This window comes from Lissotriton helveticus, chromosome 1_2 (genome assembly GCF_964261635.1).
Source record: "Lissotriton helveticus chromosome 1_2, aLisHel1.1, whole genome shotgun sequence".
In the NCBI taxonomy this organism is placed as follows: domain Eukaryota; kingdom Metazoa; phylum Chordata; class Amphibia; order Caudata; family Salamandridae; genus Lissotriton; species Lissotriton helveticus.
In genome coordinates this window covers 326,520,764-326,535,965 of record NC_136058.1, presented here as the reverse complement: position 1 = coordinate 326,535,965, position 15,202 = coordinate 326,520,764, and the positions used below count along the sequence as shown (strand labels likewise).

The following is a 15,202-nucleotide window of genomic DNA, read 5'->3' as shown; positions in this document are numbered from 1 at the left end:
ACAATGATTGTTTTGAAACATTCTTAAAGGGGAAGAGGTTTTTACGGGACACCTTATCATTTGAGAATTGGTTACCACAATCACGGAGATGGTGATGAAGTATGATTGTTTTGGGCCAAATTATGGTGGAAAAACATTTCTACGTACCACTACAATTCGGTATTTGGAAGGTACACCCAAACACCCCTTTCTAATACCTTCCATTTAATACATCAGAAAAAGCCATTTTGCGTTTGCAAATGGCCTGATTCTTCAGACCAGCCTTCTTGCAACTTCAATGATAGTTCGTACATCTTGCACGTAGGCAGAGCTTTTAAGGAGAAATTAAATAGTTCCTACGTTGCACAAAAATGAAGTGCTTCAAACAAACACATACTTTGCATGCACAGATAAGAGGTGGAATTTATGTAAGACTGAAGACACAGGTGAAATGAGAAATAGATTGACTGCTTCGCTGCCAAGTTTTATACGCCATTTCTTCAGTGCAATACAAGAAAGCACCAAACAGTATAACAAAGTTGTCAATTGGTTTCATAGTCCATTCCCTTTGTTTAGTGCTGTGAAAGGAAGAGCCGAATTCCAAAATTGATCAATGATGTTTCAGAAATTTCCCAAACGGAATAACAAGCCGAGTGTTAAAAACTGCATTTATTCACAGGATTTGAGCAGAAAACACTGAAATGCTATTAAAGTGCAATATCCAAGGGAACACTGACTCTGTCAAAGATGATCCAAATGGAATTGATGAAAAGTCCCAATTACAAACAACAGAATCAAAATAGGGTGAGGGGACACCCGGATTAGAACCAGGGAACTCTTGATCTGCAGTCAAATGCTCTACCACTGAGCTATATCCCCAGCTTTTCAGTAAAATCAGAATGACAATATATCAGTACATCATGAAAGAGTGTGGGGATCATACTAAGTTGTGGTAGAAAGTACAACCTTGAAACTGGGGAACAGGAGAAGTAGTCCTTAATATTATTTATTAAAGGAAAACTGGATCATTTAAAAAACAGATTTATTTGTTTCATTGTTATTTTATTTGAATAGGCAGTGGTACATAGGACCAATGCCTCTACATACAATGATTGTTTTGAAACATTCTTAAAGGGGAAGAGGTTTTTACGGGACACCTTATCATTTGAGGATTGGTTACCACAATCACGGAGATGGTGATTTAGTATGATTGTTTTGGCCAAATTATGGTGGAAAAACATTTCTACGTACCACTACAATTCGGTATTTGGAAGGTACACCCAAACCCCCCTTTCGAATACCTTCCATTTAATACATCAGAAAAAGCCATTTTGCGTTTGCAAATGGCCTGATTCTTCAGATCAGCCTTCTTGCAACTGCAATGATAGATCGTACATCTTGCACGTAGGCAGAGCTTTTAAGGAGAAATTAAATAGTTCCTACGTTGCACAAAAATGAAGTGCTTCAAACAAACACATACTTTGCATGCACAGAGAAGAGGTGAAATATATGTAAGACTGAAGACAGAGGTGAAATGAGAAATAGATTGACTGCTTCGCCGCCAAGTTTCATACGGCATTTCTTCAGTGCAATACAAGAAAGCACCAAACATTATAACAAAGTTGTCAATTGGTTTTATAGTCCATTCCCTTTGTTTAGTGCTGTGAAAGGAAGAGCGGAATTCCAAAATTGATCAATGATGTTTCAGAAATTTCCCAAAGGGAATACCAAGCCGAGTGTTAAAAACTGCATTTACTCACAGGCTTTGAGCAGGAAACACTGAAATGCTATTAAAGTGCAATATCCAAGGGAACACTGACTCTGTCAAAGATTATCCAAATGGAATTGATGAAAAGTCCCAATTACAAACAACAGAATCAAAATAGGGTGAGGGGACACCAGGATTTGAAACAGGGACCTCTTGATCTGCAGTCAAATGCTATACCACTGAGCTATATCCCCAGCTTTTCAGTAAAATCAGATTGACAAAATATCAGTACATCATGAAAAAGTGTGAGGATCATACTAAGTTGTGCCAGAAAGTACAACCTTGAAACTGTGGAATAGGAGAAGTAGTCCTTAATATTATTTATTAAAGGAAAACAGGATCATTTAAAAAACAGATTTATTTGTTTCATTGTTATTTTATTTGAATAGGCAGTGGTACATAGGACCAAAGCCTCTACATACAATGATTGTTTTGAAACATTCTTAAAGGTGAAGAGGTTTTTACGGGACACCTTATCATTTGAGGATTGGTTACCACAATCACGGAGATGGTGATGAAGTATGATTGTTTTGGGCCAAATTATGGTATAAAAACATTTCTATGTACCACTACAATTTGGTATTTGGAAGGTACACCCAAACACCCCTTTCGAATACCTTCCATTTAATACATCAGAAAAAGCCATTTTGCGTTTGCAAATGGCCTGATTCTTCAGACCAGCCTTCTTGCAACTGCAATGAAAGTGTGTACATCTTGCACGTAGGCAGAGCTTTTAAGGAGAAATTAAATAGTTCCTACATTGCACAAAAATGAAGTGCTTCAAACAAACACATACTTTGCATGCACAGAGAAGAGGTGGAATATATGTAAGACTGAAGACACAGGTGAAATGAGAAATAGATTGACTGCTTCGCTGCCAACTTTTATACGCCATTTCTTCAGTGCAATACAAGAAAGCACCAAACAGTATAAGAAAGTTGTCAATTGGTTTCATAGTCCATTCCCTTTGTTTAGTGCTGTGAAAGGAAGGGCCGAATTCCAAAATTGATCAATGATGTTTCAGAAATTTCCCAAAGGGAATACCAAGCTGAGTGTTAAAAACTGCATTTACTCACAGGCTATGAGCAGGAAACACTGAAATGCTATTAAAGTGCAATATCCAAGGGAACACTGACTCTGTCAAAGATGATCCAAATGGAATTGATGAAAAGTCCCAATTACAAACAATAGAATCAAAACAGGGTGAGGGGACACCCGGATTAGAACCAGGGACCTCTTGATCTGCAGTCAAATGCTCTACCACTGAGCTATATCCCCAGCTTTTCAGTAAAATCAGAATGACAAAATATCAGTACATCATGAAAGAGTGTGAGGATCAAACTAAGTTGTGCCAAAAAGTACAACCTTGAAACTGTGGAACAGGAAAAGTAGTCCTTAATATTATTTATTAAAAGAAAACTGGATCATTTAAAAAACAGATTTATTTGTTTCATTGTTATTTTATTTGAATAGGCAGTGGTACATAGGACCAATGCCTCTACATACAATGATTGTTTTAAAACATTATTAAAGGGAAAGAGGTTTTTACGGGACACCTTATCATTTGAGGATTGGTTACCACAATCACAGAGATGGTGATGAAGTATGATTGTTTTGGGCCAAATTATGGTGGAAAAACATTTCTACGTACCACTACAATTCGGTATTTGGAAGGTACACCCAAACACCCCTTTCGAATAACTTCCATTTAATACATCAGAAAAAGCCATTTTGCGTTTGCAAATGGCCTGATTCTTCAGACCAGCCTTCTTTCAACTGCAATAATAGTTTGTACATCTTGCACGTAGGCAGAGCTTTTAAGGAGAAATTAAATAGTTCCTACGTTGCACAAAAAATGAAGTGCTTCAAACAAACACATACTCTGCATGCACAGAGAAGAGGTGAAATATATGTAAGACTGAAGACACAGGTGAAATGAGAAATAGATTGACGGCTTCGCTGCCAAGTTTTATACAGCATTTCTTCAGTGCAATACAAGTAAGCACCAAACAGTATAACAAAGTTGTCAATTGGTTTCATAGTCCATTCCCTTTGTTTAGTGCTGTGATTTGCTTTCCTTTCGTCGCGCGTTGAAAACGTTTTTATTCCCTTAGTTGTATGTTTGTGTTGCTATAGTTTAGTTGTGTTGTGTAGCTGCCTTGTCGGGCGCCAGGACGCTCCTTAGCTGGAGCATCTGTGCGCCAAATAAAAATCACATAACATCACATAACATAAAGGAAGAGCCGTATTCCAAAATTGATCAATGATGTTTCTGAAATTTCCCAAAGGGAATACCAAGCCGAGTGTTAAAAACTGCATTTACTCACAGGCTTTGAGCAGGAAACACTGAAATGCTATTAAAGTGCAATATCCAAGGGAACACTGACTCTGTCAAAGATGATCCAAATGCAATTGATGAAAAGTCCCAATTACAAACAACAGAATCAAAATAGGGTGAGGGGACACCCGGATTAGAACCAGGGACCTCTTGATCTGCATTCAAATGCTCTACCACTGAGCTATATCCCCAGCTTTTCAGTAAAATCAGAATGACAAAATATCAGTACATCATGAAAGAGTGTGAGGATCATACTAAGTTGTGCCAGAAAGTACAACCTTGAAACTGTGGAACAGGAGAAGTAGTCCTTAATATTATTTATTAAAGGAAAACTGGATCATTTAAAAAACAGATTTAGTTGTTTCATTGTTATTTTATTTGAATAGGCAGTGGTACATAGGACCAATGCCTCTACATACAATGATTGTTTTGAAACATTCTTAAAGGGGAAGAGGTTTTTACGGGACACCTTATCATTTGAGGATTGGTTACCACAATCACGGAGATGGTGATGAAGTATGATTGTTTTAGGCCAAATTATGGTGGAAAAACATTTCTACGTACCACTACAATTCGGTATTTGGAAGGTACACCCAAACACCCCTTTCGAACACCTTCCATTTAATACATCAGAAAAAAACCATTTTGCGTTTGCAAATGGCCTGATTCTTCGGATCAGCCTTCTTGCAACTGCAATGATAGATCGTACATCTTGCACGTAGGCAGAGCTTTTAAGGAGAAATTAAATAGTTCCTACGTTGCACAAAAATGAAGTGCTTCAAACAAACACATACTTTGCATGCACAGAGAAGAGGTGGAATATATGTAAGACTGAAGACACAGGTGAAATGAGAAATAGATTGACGGCTTCGCTGCCAAGTTTTATATGCCATTTTTTCACTGCAATACAAGTAAGCACCAAACAGTATAACAAAGTTGTCAATTGGTTTCATAGTCCATTCCCTTTGTTTAGTGCTGTGAAAGGAAGAGCCGTATTCCAAAATTGATCAATGATGTTTCTGAAATTTCCCAAAGGGAATACCAAGCTGAGTGTTAAAAACTGCATATACTCACAGGCTTTGAGCAGGAAACACTGAAATGCTATTAAAGTGCAATATCCAAGGGAACACTGACTCTGTCAAAGATGATCCAAATGCAATTGATGAAAAGTCCCAATTACAAACAACAGAATCAAAAGAGGGTGAGGGGACACCCGGATTAGAACCAGGGACCTCTTGATCTGCAGTCAAATGCTCTACCACTGAGCTATATCCCCAGCTTTTCAGTAAAATCAGAATGACAAAATATCAGTACATCATGAAAGAGTGTGAGGATCATACTAAGTTGTGCCAGAAAGTACAACCTTGAAACTGTGGAACAGGAGAAGTAGTCCTTAATATTATTTATTAAAGGAAAACTGAATCATTTAAAAAACAGATTTAGTTGTTTCATTGTTATTTTATTTGAATAGGCAGTGGTACATAGGACCAATGCCTCTACATACAATGATTGTTTTGAAACATTCTTAAAGGGGAAGAGGTTTTTACGGGACACCTTATCATTTGAGGATTGGTTACCACAATCACGGAGATGGTGATGAAGTATGATTGTTTTAGGCCAAATTATGGTGGAAAAACATTTCTACGTACCACTACAATTCGGTATTTGGAAGGTACACCCAAACACCCCTTTCGAATACCTTCCATTTAATACATCAGAAAAAAGCCATTTTGCGTTTGCAAATGGCCTGATTCTTCGGATCAGCCTTCTTGCAACTGCAATGATAGATCGTACATCTTGCACGTAGGCAGAGCTTTTAAGGAGAAATTAAATAGTTCCTACGTTGCACAAAAATGAAGTGCTTCAAACAAACACATACTTTGCATGCACAGAGAAGAGGTGGAATATATGTAAGACTGAAGACACAGGTGAAATGAGAAATAGATTGACTGCTTCGCTGCCAAGTTTTATACGCCATTTCTTCAGTGCAATACAAGAAAGCACCAAACAGTATAACAAAGTTGTCAATTGGTTTCATAGTCCATTCCCTTTGTTTAGTGCTGTGAAAGGAAGAGCCGAATTCCAAAATTGATCAATGATGTTTCAGAAATTTCCCAAAGGGAATACCAAGCCGAGTGTTAAAAACTGCATTTACTCACAGGCTTTGAGCAGGAAACACTGAAATGTTATTAAAGTGCAATATCCAAGGGAACACTGACTCTGTCAAAGATGATCCAAATGGAATTGATGAAAAGTCCCAATTACAAACAACAGGATCAAAATAGGGTGAGGGAACACCTGGATTAGAACCAGGGAACTCTTGATCTGCAGTCAAATGCTCTACCACTGAGCTATATCCCCAGCGTTTCAGTAAAATGTGAATGACAAAATATCAGTACATCATGAAAGAGTGTGAGGATCATACTAAGTTGTGCCAGAAAGTACAACCTTAAAACTGTGGAACAGGAGAAGTAGTCCTTAATATCATTTATTAAAGGAAAACTGGATCATTTAAAAAACAGATTTATTTGTTTCATTGTTATTTTATTTGAATAGGCAGTGGTACATAGGACCAATGCCTCAACATACAATGATTGTTTTGAAACATTCTTAAAGGGGAAGATGTTTTTACGGGACACCTTATCATTTGAGGATTGGTTACCACAATCACTGAGATGGTGATGAAGTATGATTGTTTTGGGCCAAATTATGGTGGAAAAACATTTCTACGTACCACTACAATTCGGTATTTGGAAGGTACACCCAAACACCCCTTTCGAATACCTTCCATTTAATACATCAGAAAAAGCCATTTTGCGTTTGCAAATGGCCTGATTCTTCAGACCAGCCTTCTTGCTACTGCAATGATAGTTCATACATCTTGCACGTAGGCAGAGCTTTTAAGGAGAAATTAAATAGTTCCTACGTTGCACAAAAATGAAGTGCTTCAAACAAACACATACTTTGCATGCACAGAGAAGAGGTGGAATATATGTACGACTGAAGACACAGGTGAAATGAGAAATAGATTGACTGCTTCGCTGCCAAGTTGTATACGTAATTTCTTCAGTCCAATACAAGAAAGCACAAAACAGTATAACAAAGTTGTCAATTGGTTTCGTAGTCCATTCCCTTTGTTTAGTGCTGTGAAAAGAAGAGCCGAATTCCAAAATTGATCAATGATGTTTTAGAAATTTCCCAAAGGGAATAACAAGCTGAGTGTTAAAAACTGCATTTACTCACAGGTTTTGAGCAGGAAACACTGAAATGCTGTTAAAGTGCAATATCCAAGGGAACACTGACTCTGTCAAAGATGATCCAAATGGAATTGATGAAAAGTCCCAATTACAAACAACAGAATCAAAATAGGGTGAGGGGACACCCGGATTTGAACCAGAGACCTCTTGATCTGCAGTCAAATGCTATACCACTGAGCTATATCCCCTGCTTTTCAGTAAAATCTGAATGACAAAATATCAGTACATCATGAAAGAGTGTGAGGATCATACTAAGTTGTGCCAGAAAGTACAACCTTAAAACTGTGGAACAGGAGAAGTAGTCCTTAATATCATTTATTAAAGGAAAACTGGATCATTTAAAAAACAGATTTATTTGTTTCATTGTTATTTTATTTGAATAGGCAGAGGTACATAGGACCAATGCCTCAACATACAATGATTGTTTTGAAACATTCTTAAAGGGGAAGATGTTTTTACGGGACACCTTATCATTTGAGGATTGGTTACCACAATCACTGAGATGGTGATGAAGTATGATTGTTTTGGGCCAAATTATGGTGGAAAAACATTTCTACGTACCACTACAATTCGGTATTTGGAAGGTACACCCAAACACCCCTTTCGAATACCTTCCATTTAATACATCAGAAAAAGCCATTTTGCGTTTGCAAATGGCCTGATTCTTGAGACCAGCCTTCTTGCTACTGCAATGATAGTTCGTACATCTTGCACGTAGGTAGAGCTTTTAAGGAGAAATTAAATAGTTCCTACGTTGCACAAAAATGAAGTGCTTCAAACAAACACCTACTTTGCATGCACAGAGAAGAGGTGGAATATATGTAAGACTGAAGACACAGGTGAAATGAGAAATAGTTGACTGCTTCGCTGCCAAGTTTTATACGCCATTTCTTCAGTGCAATACAAGAAAGCACCAAACAGTATAACAAAGTTGTCAATTGGTTTCATAGTCCATTCCCTTTGTTTAGTGCTGTGAAAGGAAGAGCCGAATTCCAAAATTGATCAATGATGTTTCAGAAATTTCCCAAAGGGAATAACAAGCTGATTGTTAAAAACTGCATTTACTCACAGGTTTTGAGCAGGAAAGACTGAAATGCTATTAAAGTGCAATATCCAAGGGAACACTGACTCTGTCAAAGATGATCCAAATCGAATTGATGAAAAGTCCCAATTACAAACAACAGAATCAAAATAGGGTGAGGGACACATGGATTTGAACCAGGGACCTCTTGATCTGCAGTCAAATGCTCTACCACTGAGCTATATCCCCAGCTTTGCAGTAAAATCAGAATGACAAAATATCAGTACATCATGAAAGAGTGTGAGGACCTTACTAAGTTGTGCCAGAAAGTACAACCTTGAAACTGTGGAACAGGAGAAGTAGTCCTTAATATTATTTATTAAAAGAACACTGGATCATTTAAAAAAACAGATTCATTTGTTTCATTGTTATTTTATTTGAATAGGCAGTGGTACATAGGACCAATGCCTCTACATACAATGATTGTTTTGAAACATTCTTAAAGGGGAAGAGGTTTTTATGGGACACCTTATCATTTGAGGATTGGTTACCACAATCACGGAGATGGTGATGAAGTATGATTGTTTTGGGCAAAATTATGGTGGAAAAACATTTCTACGTACCACTACAATTCGGTATTTGGAAGGTACTCCCAAACACCCATTTCGAATACCTTCCATTTAATACATCATAAAAAGCCACTTTGCGTTTGCAAATGGCCTGATTCTTCAGACCAGCCTTCTTGCAACTGCAATGATAGTTCGGACATCTTGAACGTAGGGAGAGCTTTTAAGGAGAAATTAAATAGTTCCTACGTTGCACAAAAATGAAGTGCTTCAAACAAACACATACTTTGCATGCACAGAGAAGAGGTGGAATATATGTAAGACTGAAGGCACAGGTGAAATGAGAAATAGATTGACTGCTTCGCTGCCAAGTTTTATACGCCATTTCTTCAGTGCAATACAAGAAAGCACCAAACAGTATAACAAAGTTGTCAATTGGTTTCATAGTCCATTCCCTTTGTTTAGTGCTGTGAAAGGAAGAGCCGAATTCCAAAATTGATCAATGATGTTTCAGAAATTTCCCAAAGGGAATACCAAGCCGAGTGTTAAAAACTGCATTTACTCACAGGTTTTGAACAGGAAACACTGAAATGCTATTAAAGTGCAATATCCAAGGGAACACTGACTCTGTCAAAGATGATCCAAATGGAATTGATGAAAAGTCCCAATTACAAACAACAGAATCAAAATAGGGTGAGGGGACAACCGGATTTGAACCAGGTACCTCTTGATCTGCAGTCAAATGCTCTACCACTGAGCTATATCCCCAGCTTTTCAGTAAAATCAGAATGACAAAATATCAGTACATCATGAAAGAGTGTGAGGATCATACTAAGTTGTGCCAGAACAGGGGTGCCCAAACCAGTCCTGGCGGGCCGTATCCATGCCAGATTTTTGGGATATCCCCATCTGGGGATCACGGTTCGATCCCCGGCACCGGCGGCAGATTAGCCCAGCACCAGGTGACTCTGGGAAATAGCTGGCGCCGCGGCTAGGGCGGCTGACTCCGGAATCTGGAGATTTTTTTATTTGAGGTTTTTGTAGAGCGCGTAGTAACCCTCGAGCATCCCAGAGATCAGGGTTCGATCCCCGGCACCGGCCGCAGATTAGCCCAGCACCACGTGACTCTGGGAAATAGCTGGCGCCGCGGCTAGGGCGGCTGACTCCGGAATCTGGGGATCACGGTTCGATCCCCGGCACCGGCGGCAGATTAGCCCAGCACCATGTGACTCTGGGCAATAGCTTGCTTAATCTTCCCAACGGCCCCTAGCGCCTAGAGACCCTTACGGGTGATTGTGTGCCTTACAAATGTGGATTATTATTATTATTATTATTTGGGCCGATTCCGATCCGGTTCGTAAAAGCACATCTGCCCGAATCTGTCGGACAACCACGTACGCCCGGGAGAGGACTGCCCGGGACCCGTGGAGCCCGTCCTGGTCACTCTGACCTGCCGTCTGCCCGGGGAAGGGAGCCCCGGACGCCCGGGGGGAGGACTGCCCGGGACCCATGGAGCCCGTCCTGGGCACTCTGACCTGCCGTCTGCCCGGGGAAGGGAGCCCCGGACGCCCGGGGGGAGGACTGCCCGGGACCCATGGAGCCCGTCCTGGGCACTCTGACCTGCCGACGGCCCGGGGAAGGGAGCCCCGGACGCCCGGGGGAGGACTGCCCGGGACCCGTGGAACTCGTCCTGGGCACTCTGACATGCCGCTGACCCGGGGAAGGGAACCCCGGACGCCCGGGAGCCGTGGAGCCCGTCCTGGGCACTCTGACAAGCCGTCGGACCGGGGAAGGGAGCCCCGGACGCCCGGGACCCGTGGAGCCTGTCCTGGGAACTCCGGCATGCCGTTGGCCCAGGGAAGGGAGTCCCAGATACCCGGGACCCGTGGAGCCCGTCATGGGCACTCTGACAAGCCGGTGTCCCGGGGAAGGGAGCCCCGGACGCCGGGGACTCGTGGAGCCCGTCCTGGGCACTCTGGCATGCCGTTGGCACGGGGAAGGGAGCCCCAGATGCCCGGGACCCGTGGAGCCCGTCCTGGGCACTCTGACAAGCCGTTGTCCCGGGGAAGGGAGCCCCGGACGCCGGGGACTCGTGGAGCCCGTCCTGGGCACTCTGGCATGCCGTTGGCCCGGGGAAGGGAGCCCAAGATGCCCGGGACCCGTGGAGCCCGTCCTGGGCACTCTGACAAGCCGTTGTCCCAGGGAAGGGAGCCCCGGACGCCCGGGACTCGTGGAGCCCGTCCTGGGCATTCTGGCATGCCGTTGGCCCGGGGAAGGGAGCCCCGGACGTCCGGGGCCCGTGGAGCCCATCCTGGGCACTCTGACAAGCCGTTGGCCCGGGGAAGGGAGAGCCGGACACCCAGCGGAGGAATGCCCGGGACCCATGGAGCCCGTCCTGGGCAATCTGACCTGCCGTCGGCCCGGAGAAGGGAGCGACAGACGCCCGGGGGGAGGAATGCCCGGGACGCATGGAGCCCATCCTGGGCACTTTGACATGCCATCGGCCTTGAGACCCGGGGGACGACTGCCCGGGAAGCATGGAGCCCGACCTGGGCACTCGCTCATGCCGTTGGCCTGGAGACCCGGGGGACGACTGCCCGGGGCGCATGGAGCCCGACCTGGGCACTCGCTCATGCCGTTGGCCTGGAGACCCGGGGGACGACTGCCCGGGACGCATGGAGCCCGTCCTGGGCACTTTGACATGCCGTTGGCCTGGAGGAGGGAAGCCCCGGGTGTTGTTACCCAGGCATAGCCCATCTGGTCCCCCTGGCAGAGAACCACCAGCCTTGCAGGGGTGTCCGGGCATACCCTTACCCCTAGTAATCCGGAGGAAAATTACCCCCCTTTCTTGTAATCTGTGCACACGAGTTGACAGAGGGGACCCAAGGCGTAAAAGTACCCGACCTCCTGGAGCCCTCGCTGGGATCGGGGAGGCAAATGGCACCTCATAGGGACTTCCAGGGAGGTTTGGCCATCTGGTTGCCCTTTTGGATAGCATTGCGTGCGACCAGATGGCCGAGGGGAAAGGTGCAACCAGGTGGCCGGGAACGAAAGGACTCCCTGCTTCCCACCCCGAGCCTTCGTGGTAGGGCTGCTGCCTGCCCACGCCGGGCAGGGCTCGGGGACCCCGGCTGGGCCTCAGGCACGGTGAGGACCACCGGAGCTCCCAGGCCCGGACGCCCGGGACGACGACTGCCCGGGACGCATGGAGCCCGTCCTGGGCACTTTGACATGCCGTCGGCCTGGAGACCCGGGGGACGACTGCCTGGGACGCATGGAGCCCGTCCTGGACATTTTGACATGCCGTCGGCCTGGAGACCCGGGGGACGACTGCCCGGGACGCATGGAGCCCGTCCTGGGCACTTTGACATGCCGTCGGCCTGGAGACCCGGGGGACGACTGCCTGGGACGCATGGAGCCCGTCCTGGACATTTTGACATGCCGTCGGCCTGGAGACCCGGGGGACGACTGCCCGGGACGCATGGAGCCCGTCCTGGGCACTTTGACATGCCGTCGGCCTGGAGACCCGGGGGACGACTGCCCGGGACGAATGGAGCCCGTCCTGGGCACTTTGACATGCCGTCGGCCCGGAGAAGGGAGCGCCGGACACCCAGGGAAGGACTGCCCGGGACCCATGGAGCCCGTCCTGGGCAATCTGACCTGCCGTCGGCCCAGGGAAGGGAGCGGCGGATGCCCGGGGGGAGGAATGCCCGGGACGCATGGAGCCCGTCCTGGGCACTTTGACATGCCGTCGGCCCGGAGACCCGTGGGACGACTGCCCGGGACGCATGGAGCCCAACCTGGGCACTTTGACATGCCGTCGGCCTGGAGACCCGGGGGACGACTGCCCGGGACGCATGGAGCCCGTCCTGGACATTTTGACATGCCGTCGGCCTGGAGACCCGGGGGACGACTGCCCGGGACGCATGGAGCCCGTCCTGGGCACTTTGACATGCCGTTGGCCTGGAGACCCGGGGGACGACTGCCCGGGACGCATGGAGCCTGTCCTGGGCACTTTGACATGCCGTCGGCCTGGAGATCCGGGGGACGACTGCCCGGGACGCATGGAGCCCGTCCTGGGCACTTTGACATGCCATCGGCCTGGAGACCCGGGGGACGACTGCCCAAGAGCCATGGAGCCCGTCCTGGGCAATTTGACAAGCCGTTGGCCTGGAGGAAGGAAGCCCCGGGTGGCCTAGGGAGGTGTTACCCAGGCATAGCCCATCTGGTCCCCCTAGCAGAGAACCACCAGCCTTGGAGGGGTGTCCGGGCATACCCTGCCCCCTAGTAATCCGGAGGGAAATTACCTGACTTTCTTGCAATCTGTGCACACAAGGTGACAGAGGGGACCCAAGGCGCGAAAGTACCCGACCTCCTGGAGCCCTCGCTGGGATCCGGGAGGCGAATGGCACCTCATCATGACTTCCAGGGCGACCAGATGGCCGAGGCGAGAGGGGCGACCAGATGGCCGGGACCAAAAGGACGCCAATCTGCCTGCCCCGGAGCTGCAGGGCTCTGGGGCTGCAGGGTTCCGGGGGCTGCAGAGCTGCAGGTCTCTGGGGCTGCAGGGCTCCGGGGCTTCAGGCCTCCCCGGGCCCTGATGGACCCTCCGTCCCGGGTACCTCCGACCCCCGGCCGGCTTGCAGGACGGAGGGGGGATTCCCGCACCACTGGGCCCTGCCGGACGGGGCTCAAGCCCCGGGCCCGGTCCCCGGCCCCAGTCCCGGCTTTCCAAACCCTATGCCGGGCCGGGGAGAGCCTCCCCTGGGCCCCCGGTGGACCCTCCGTCCCGGGCGCCCCGGACCCCCGGCCGGATTGCTGGACGGAGGGGTACCAGCACCCTCGGGGCCTGGCCAGATGGAGTTCAAGCCCCGGGTCCGGTCCCACCTTCCGAACCCTAGCCAGGCTGGGGAGAGCCTCCCCGGGAACCGGTGGAGCCCCGTCCCCAGCGCACGGACCCACTGGTGGCCTGCGGGACAGGGGGCTCCAGCACCCTCGGGGCTTGGCCAGATGGAATTCAAGCCCCGGGTCCGGTCCCACCTTCCGAACCCTAGCCAGGCTGGGGAGAGCCTCCCCGGGAACCGGTGGAGCCCCGTCCCCAGCGCACGGACCCACTGGTGGCCTGCGGGACAGGGGGCTCCAGCACCCTCGGGGCCTGGCCAGATGGAGTTCAAGCCCCGGGTCCGGTCCCACCTTCCGAACCCTAGCCAGGCTGGGGAGAGCCTCCCCGGGAACCGGTAGAGCCCCGTCCCCAGCGCACGGACCCACTGGTGGCCTGCGGGACAGGGGGCTCCAGCACCCTCGGGGCCTGGCCAGATGGAGTTCAAGCCCCGGGTCCGGTCCCACCTTCCGAACCCTAGCCAGGCTGGGGAGAGCCTCCCCGGGCCCCGGTGGGGCCCCGTCCCCAGCGCCCGGACCCACTGGTGGCCTGCGGGACAGGGGGCTCCAGCACCCTCGGGGCCTGGCCAGATGGAGTTCAAGCCCCGGGTCCGGTCCCACCTTCCGAACCCTAGCCAGGCTGGGGAGAGCCGCCCCGGTGGACCCTACGTCCCGGGCACCCCGGATCCCCGGCCGGATTGCAGGACGGAGGGGTACCAGCACCCTCGGGGCCTGGCCAGATGGAGTTCAAGCCCCGGGTCCGGTCCCACCTTCCGAACCCTAGCCAGGCTGGGGAGAGCCTCCCCGGGCCCCGGTGGAGCCCCGTCCCCAGCGCCCGGACCCTCTGGTGGCCTGCGGGACAGGGGGCTCCAGCACCCTCGGGGCCTGGCCAGATGGAGTTCAAGCGCCGGGCCCGGTCCCACCTTCTGAACCCTAGCCAGGCTGGGGAGAGCCTCCCCGGGCCCCGGTGGAGCCCCGTCCCCAGTGCCCGGACCCTCTGGTGGCCGGTGGGACGGGGAGCTCGCGCACCACCGGGCCCCGCCGGCCGAGCTCAAGCCCAGAGCCCGGTCCCACCTTCCGAACCCTAGCCAGGCTGGGGAGAGCCTCCCCGGGCCCCGGTGGAGCCCCGTCCCCAGCGCCCGGACCCTCTGGTGGCCGGCGGGACGGGGAGCTCGCGCACCCCGGGGCCAGCCGGCCGGAGCTCAAGCCCCGGGCCCGGTCCCACCTTCCGAAACCTAGCCAGGCTGGGGAGAGCCTCCCCGGGCCCCGGTGGAGCCCCGTCCCCAGCACCCGGACCCTCTGGAGGCCTGCGGGACGGGGGGCTCGCGCACCCCGGGGCCGGCCGGAGCTCAAGCCCCGGGCCCGGTCCCACCTTCCGAACCCTAGCCAGGCTGG

General features: G+C 49.1%; 2 non-coding genes across 2 annotated transcripts; both read right to left on the bottom strand.

The window, feature by feature from the left end:
* Positions 1-2,953: 2,953 nt before the first annotated feature.
* TRNAC-GCA (transfer RNA cysteine (anticodon GCA)) lies at positions 2,954-3,025 on the bottom strand. Its single transcript has one exon. It is a non-coding gene; the product is annotated as a tRNA-Cys (tRNA).
* Positions 3,026-5,289: 2,264 nt separating this feature from the next.
* TRNAC-GCA (transfer RNA cysteine (anticodon GCA)) lies at positions 5,290-5,361 on the bottom strand. Its single transcript has one exon. It is a non-coding gene; the product is annotated as a tRNA-Cys (tRNA).
* Between the last annotated feature and the right edge of the window lie 9,841 nt (positions 5,362-15,202).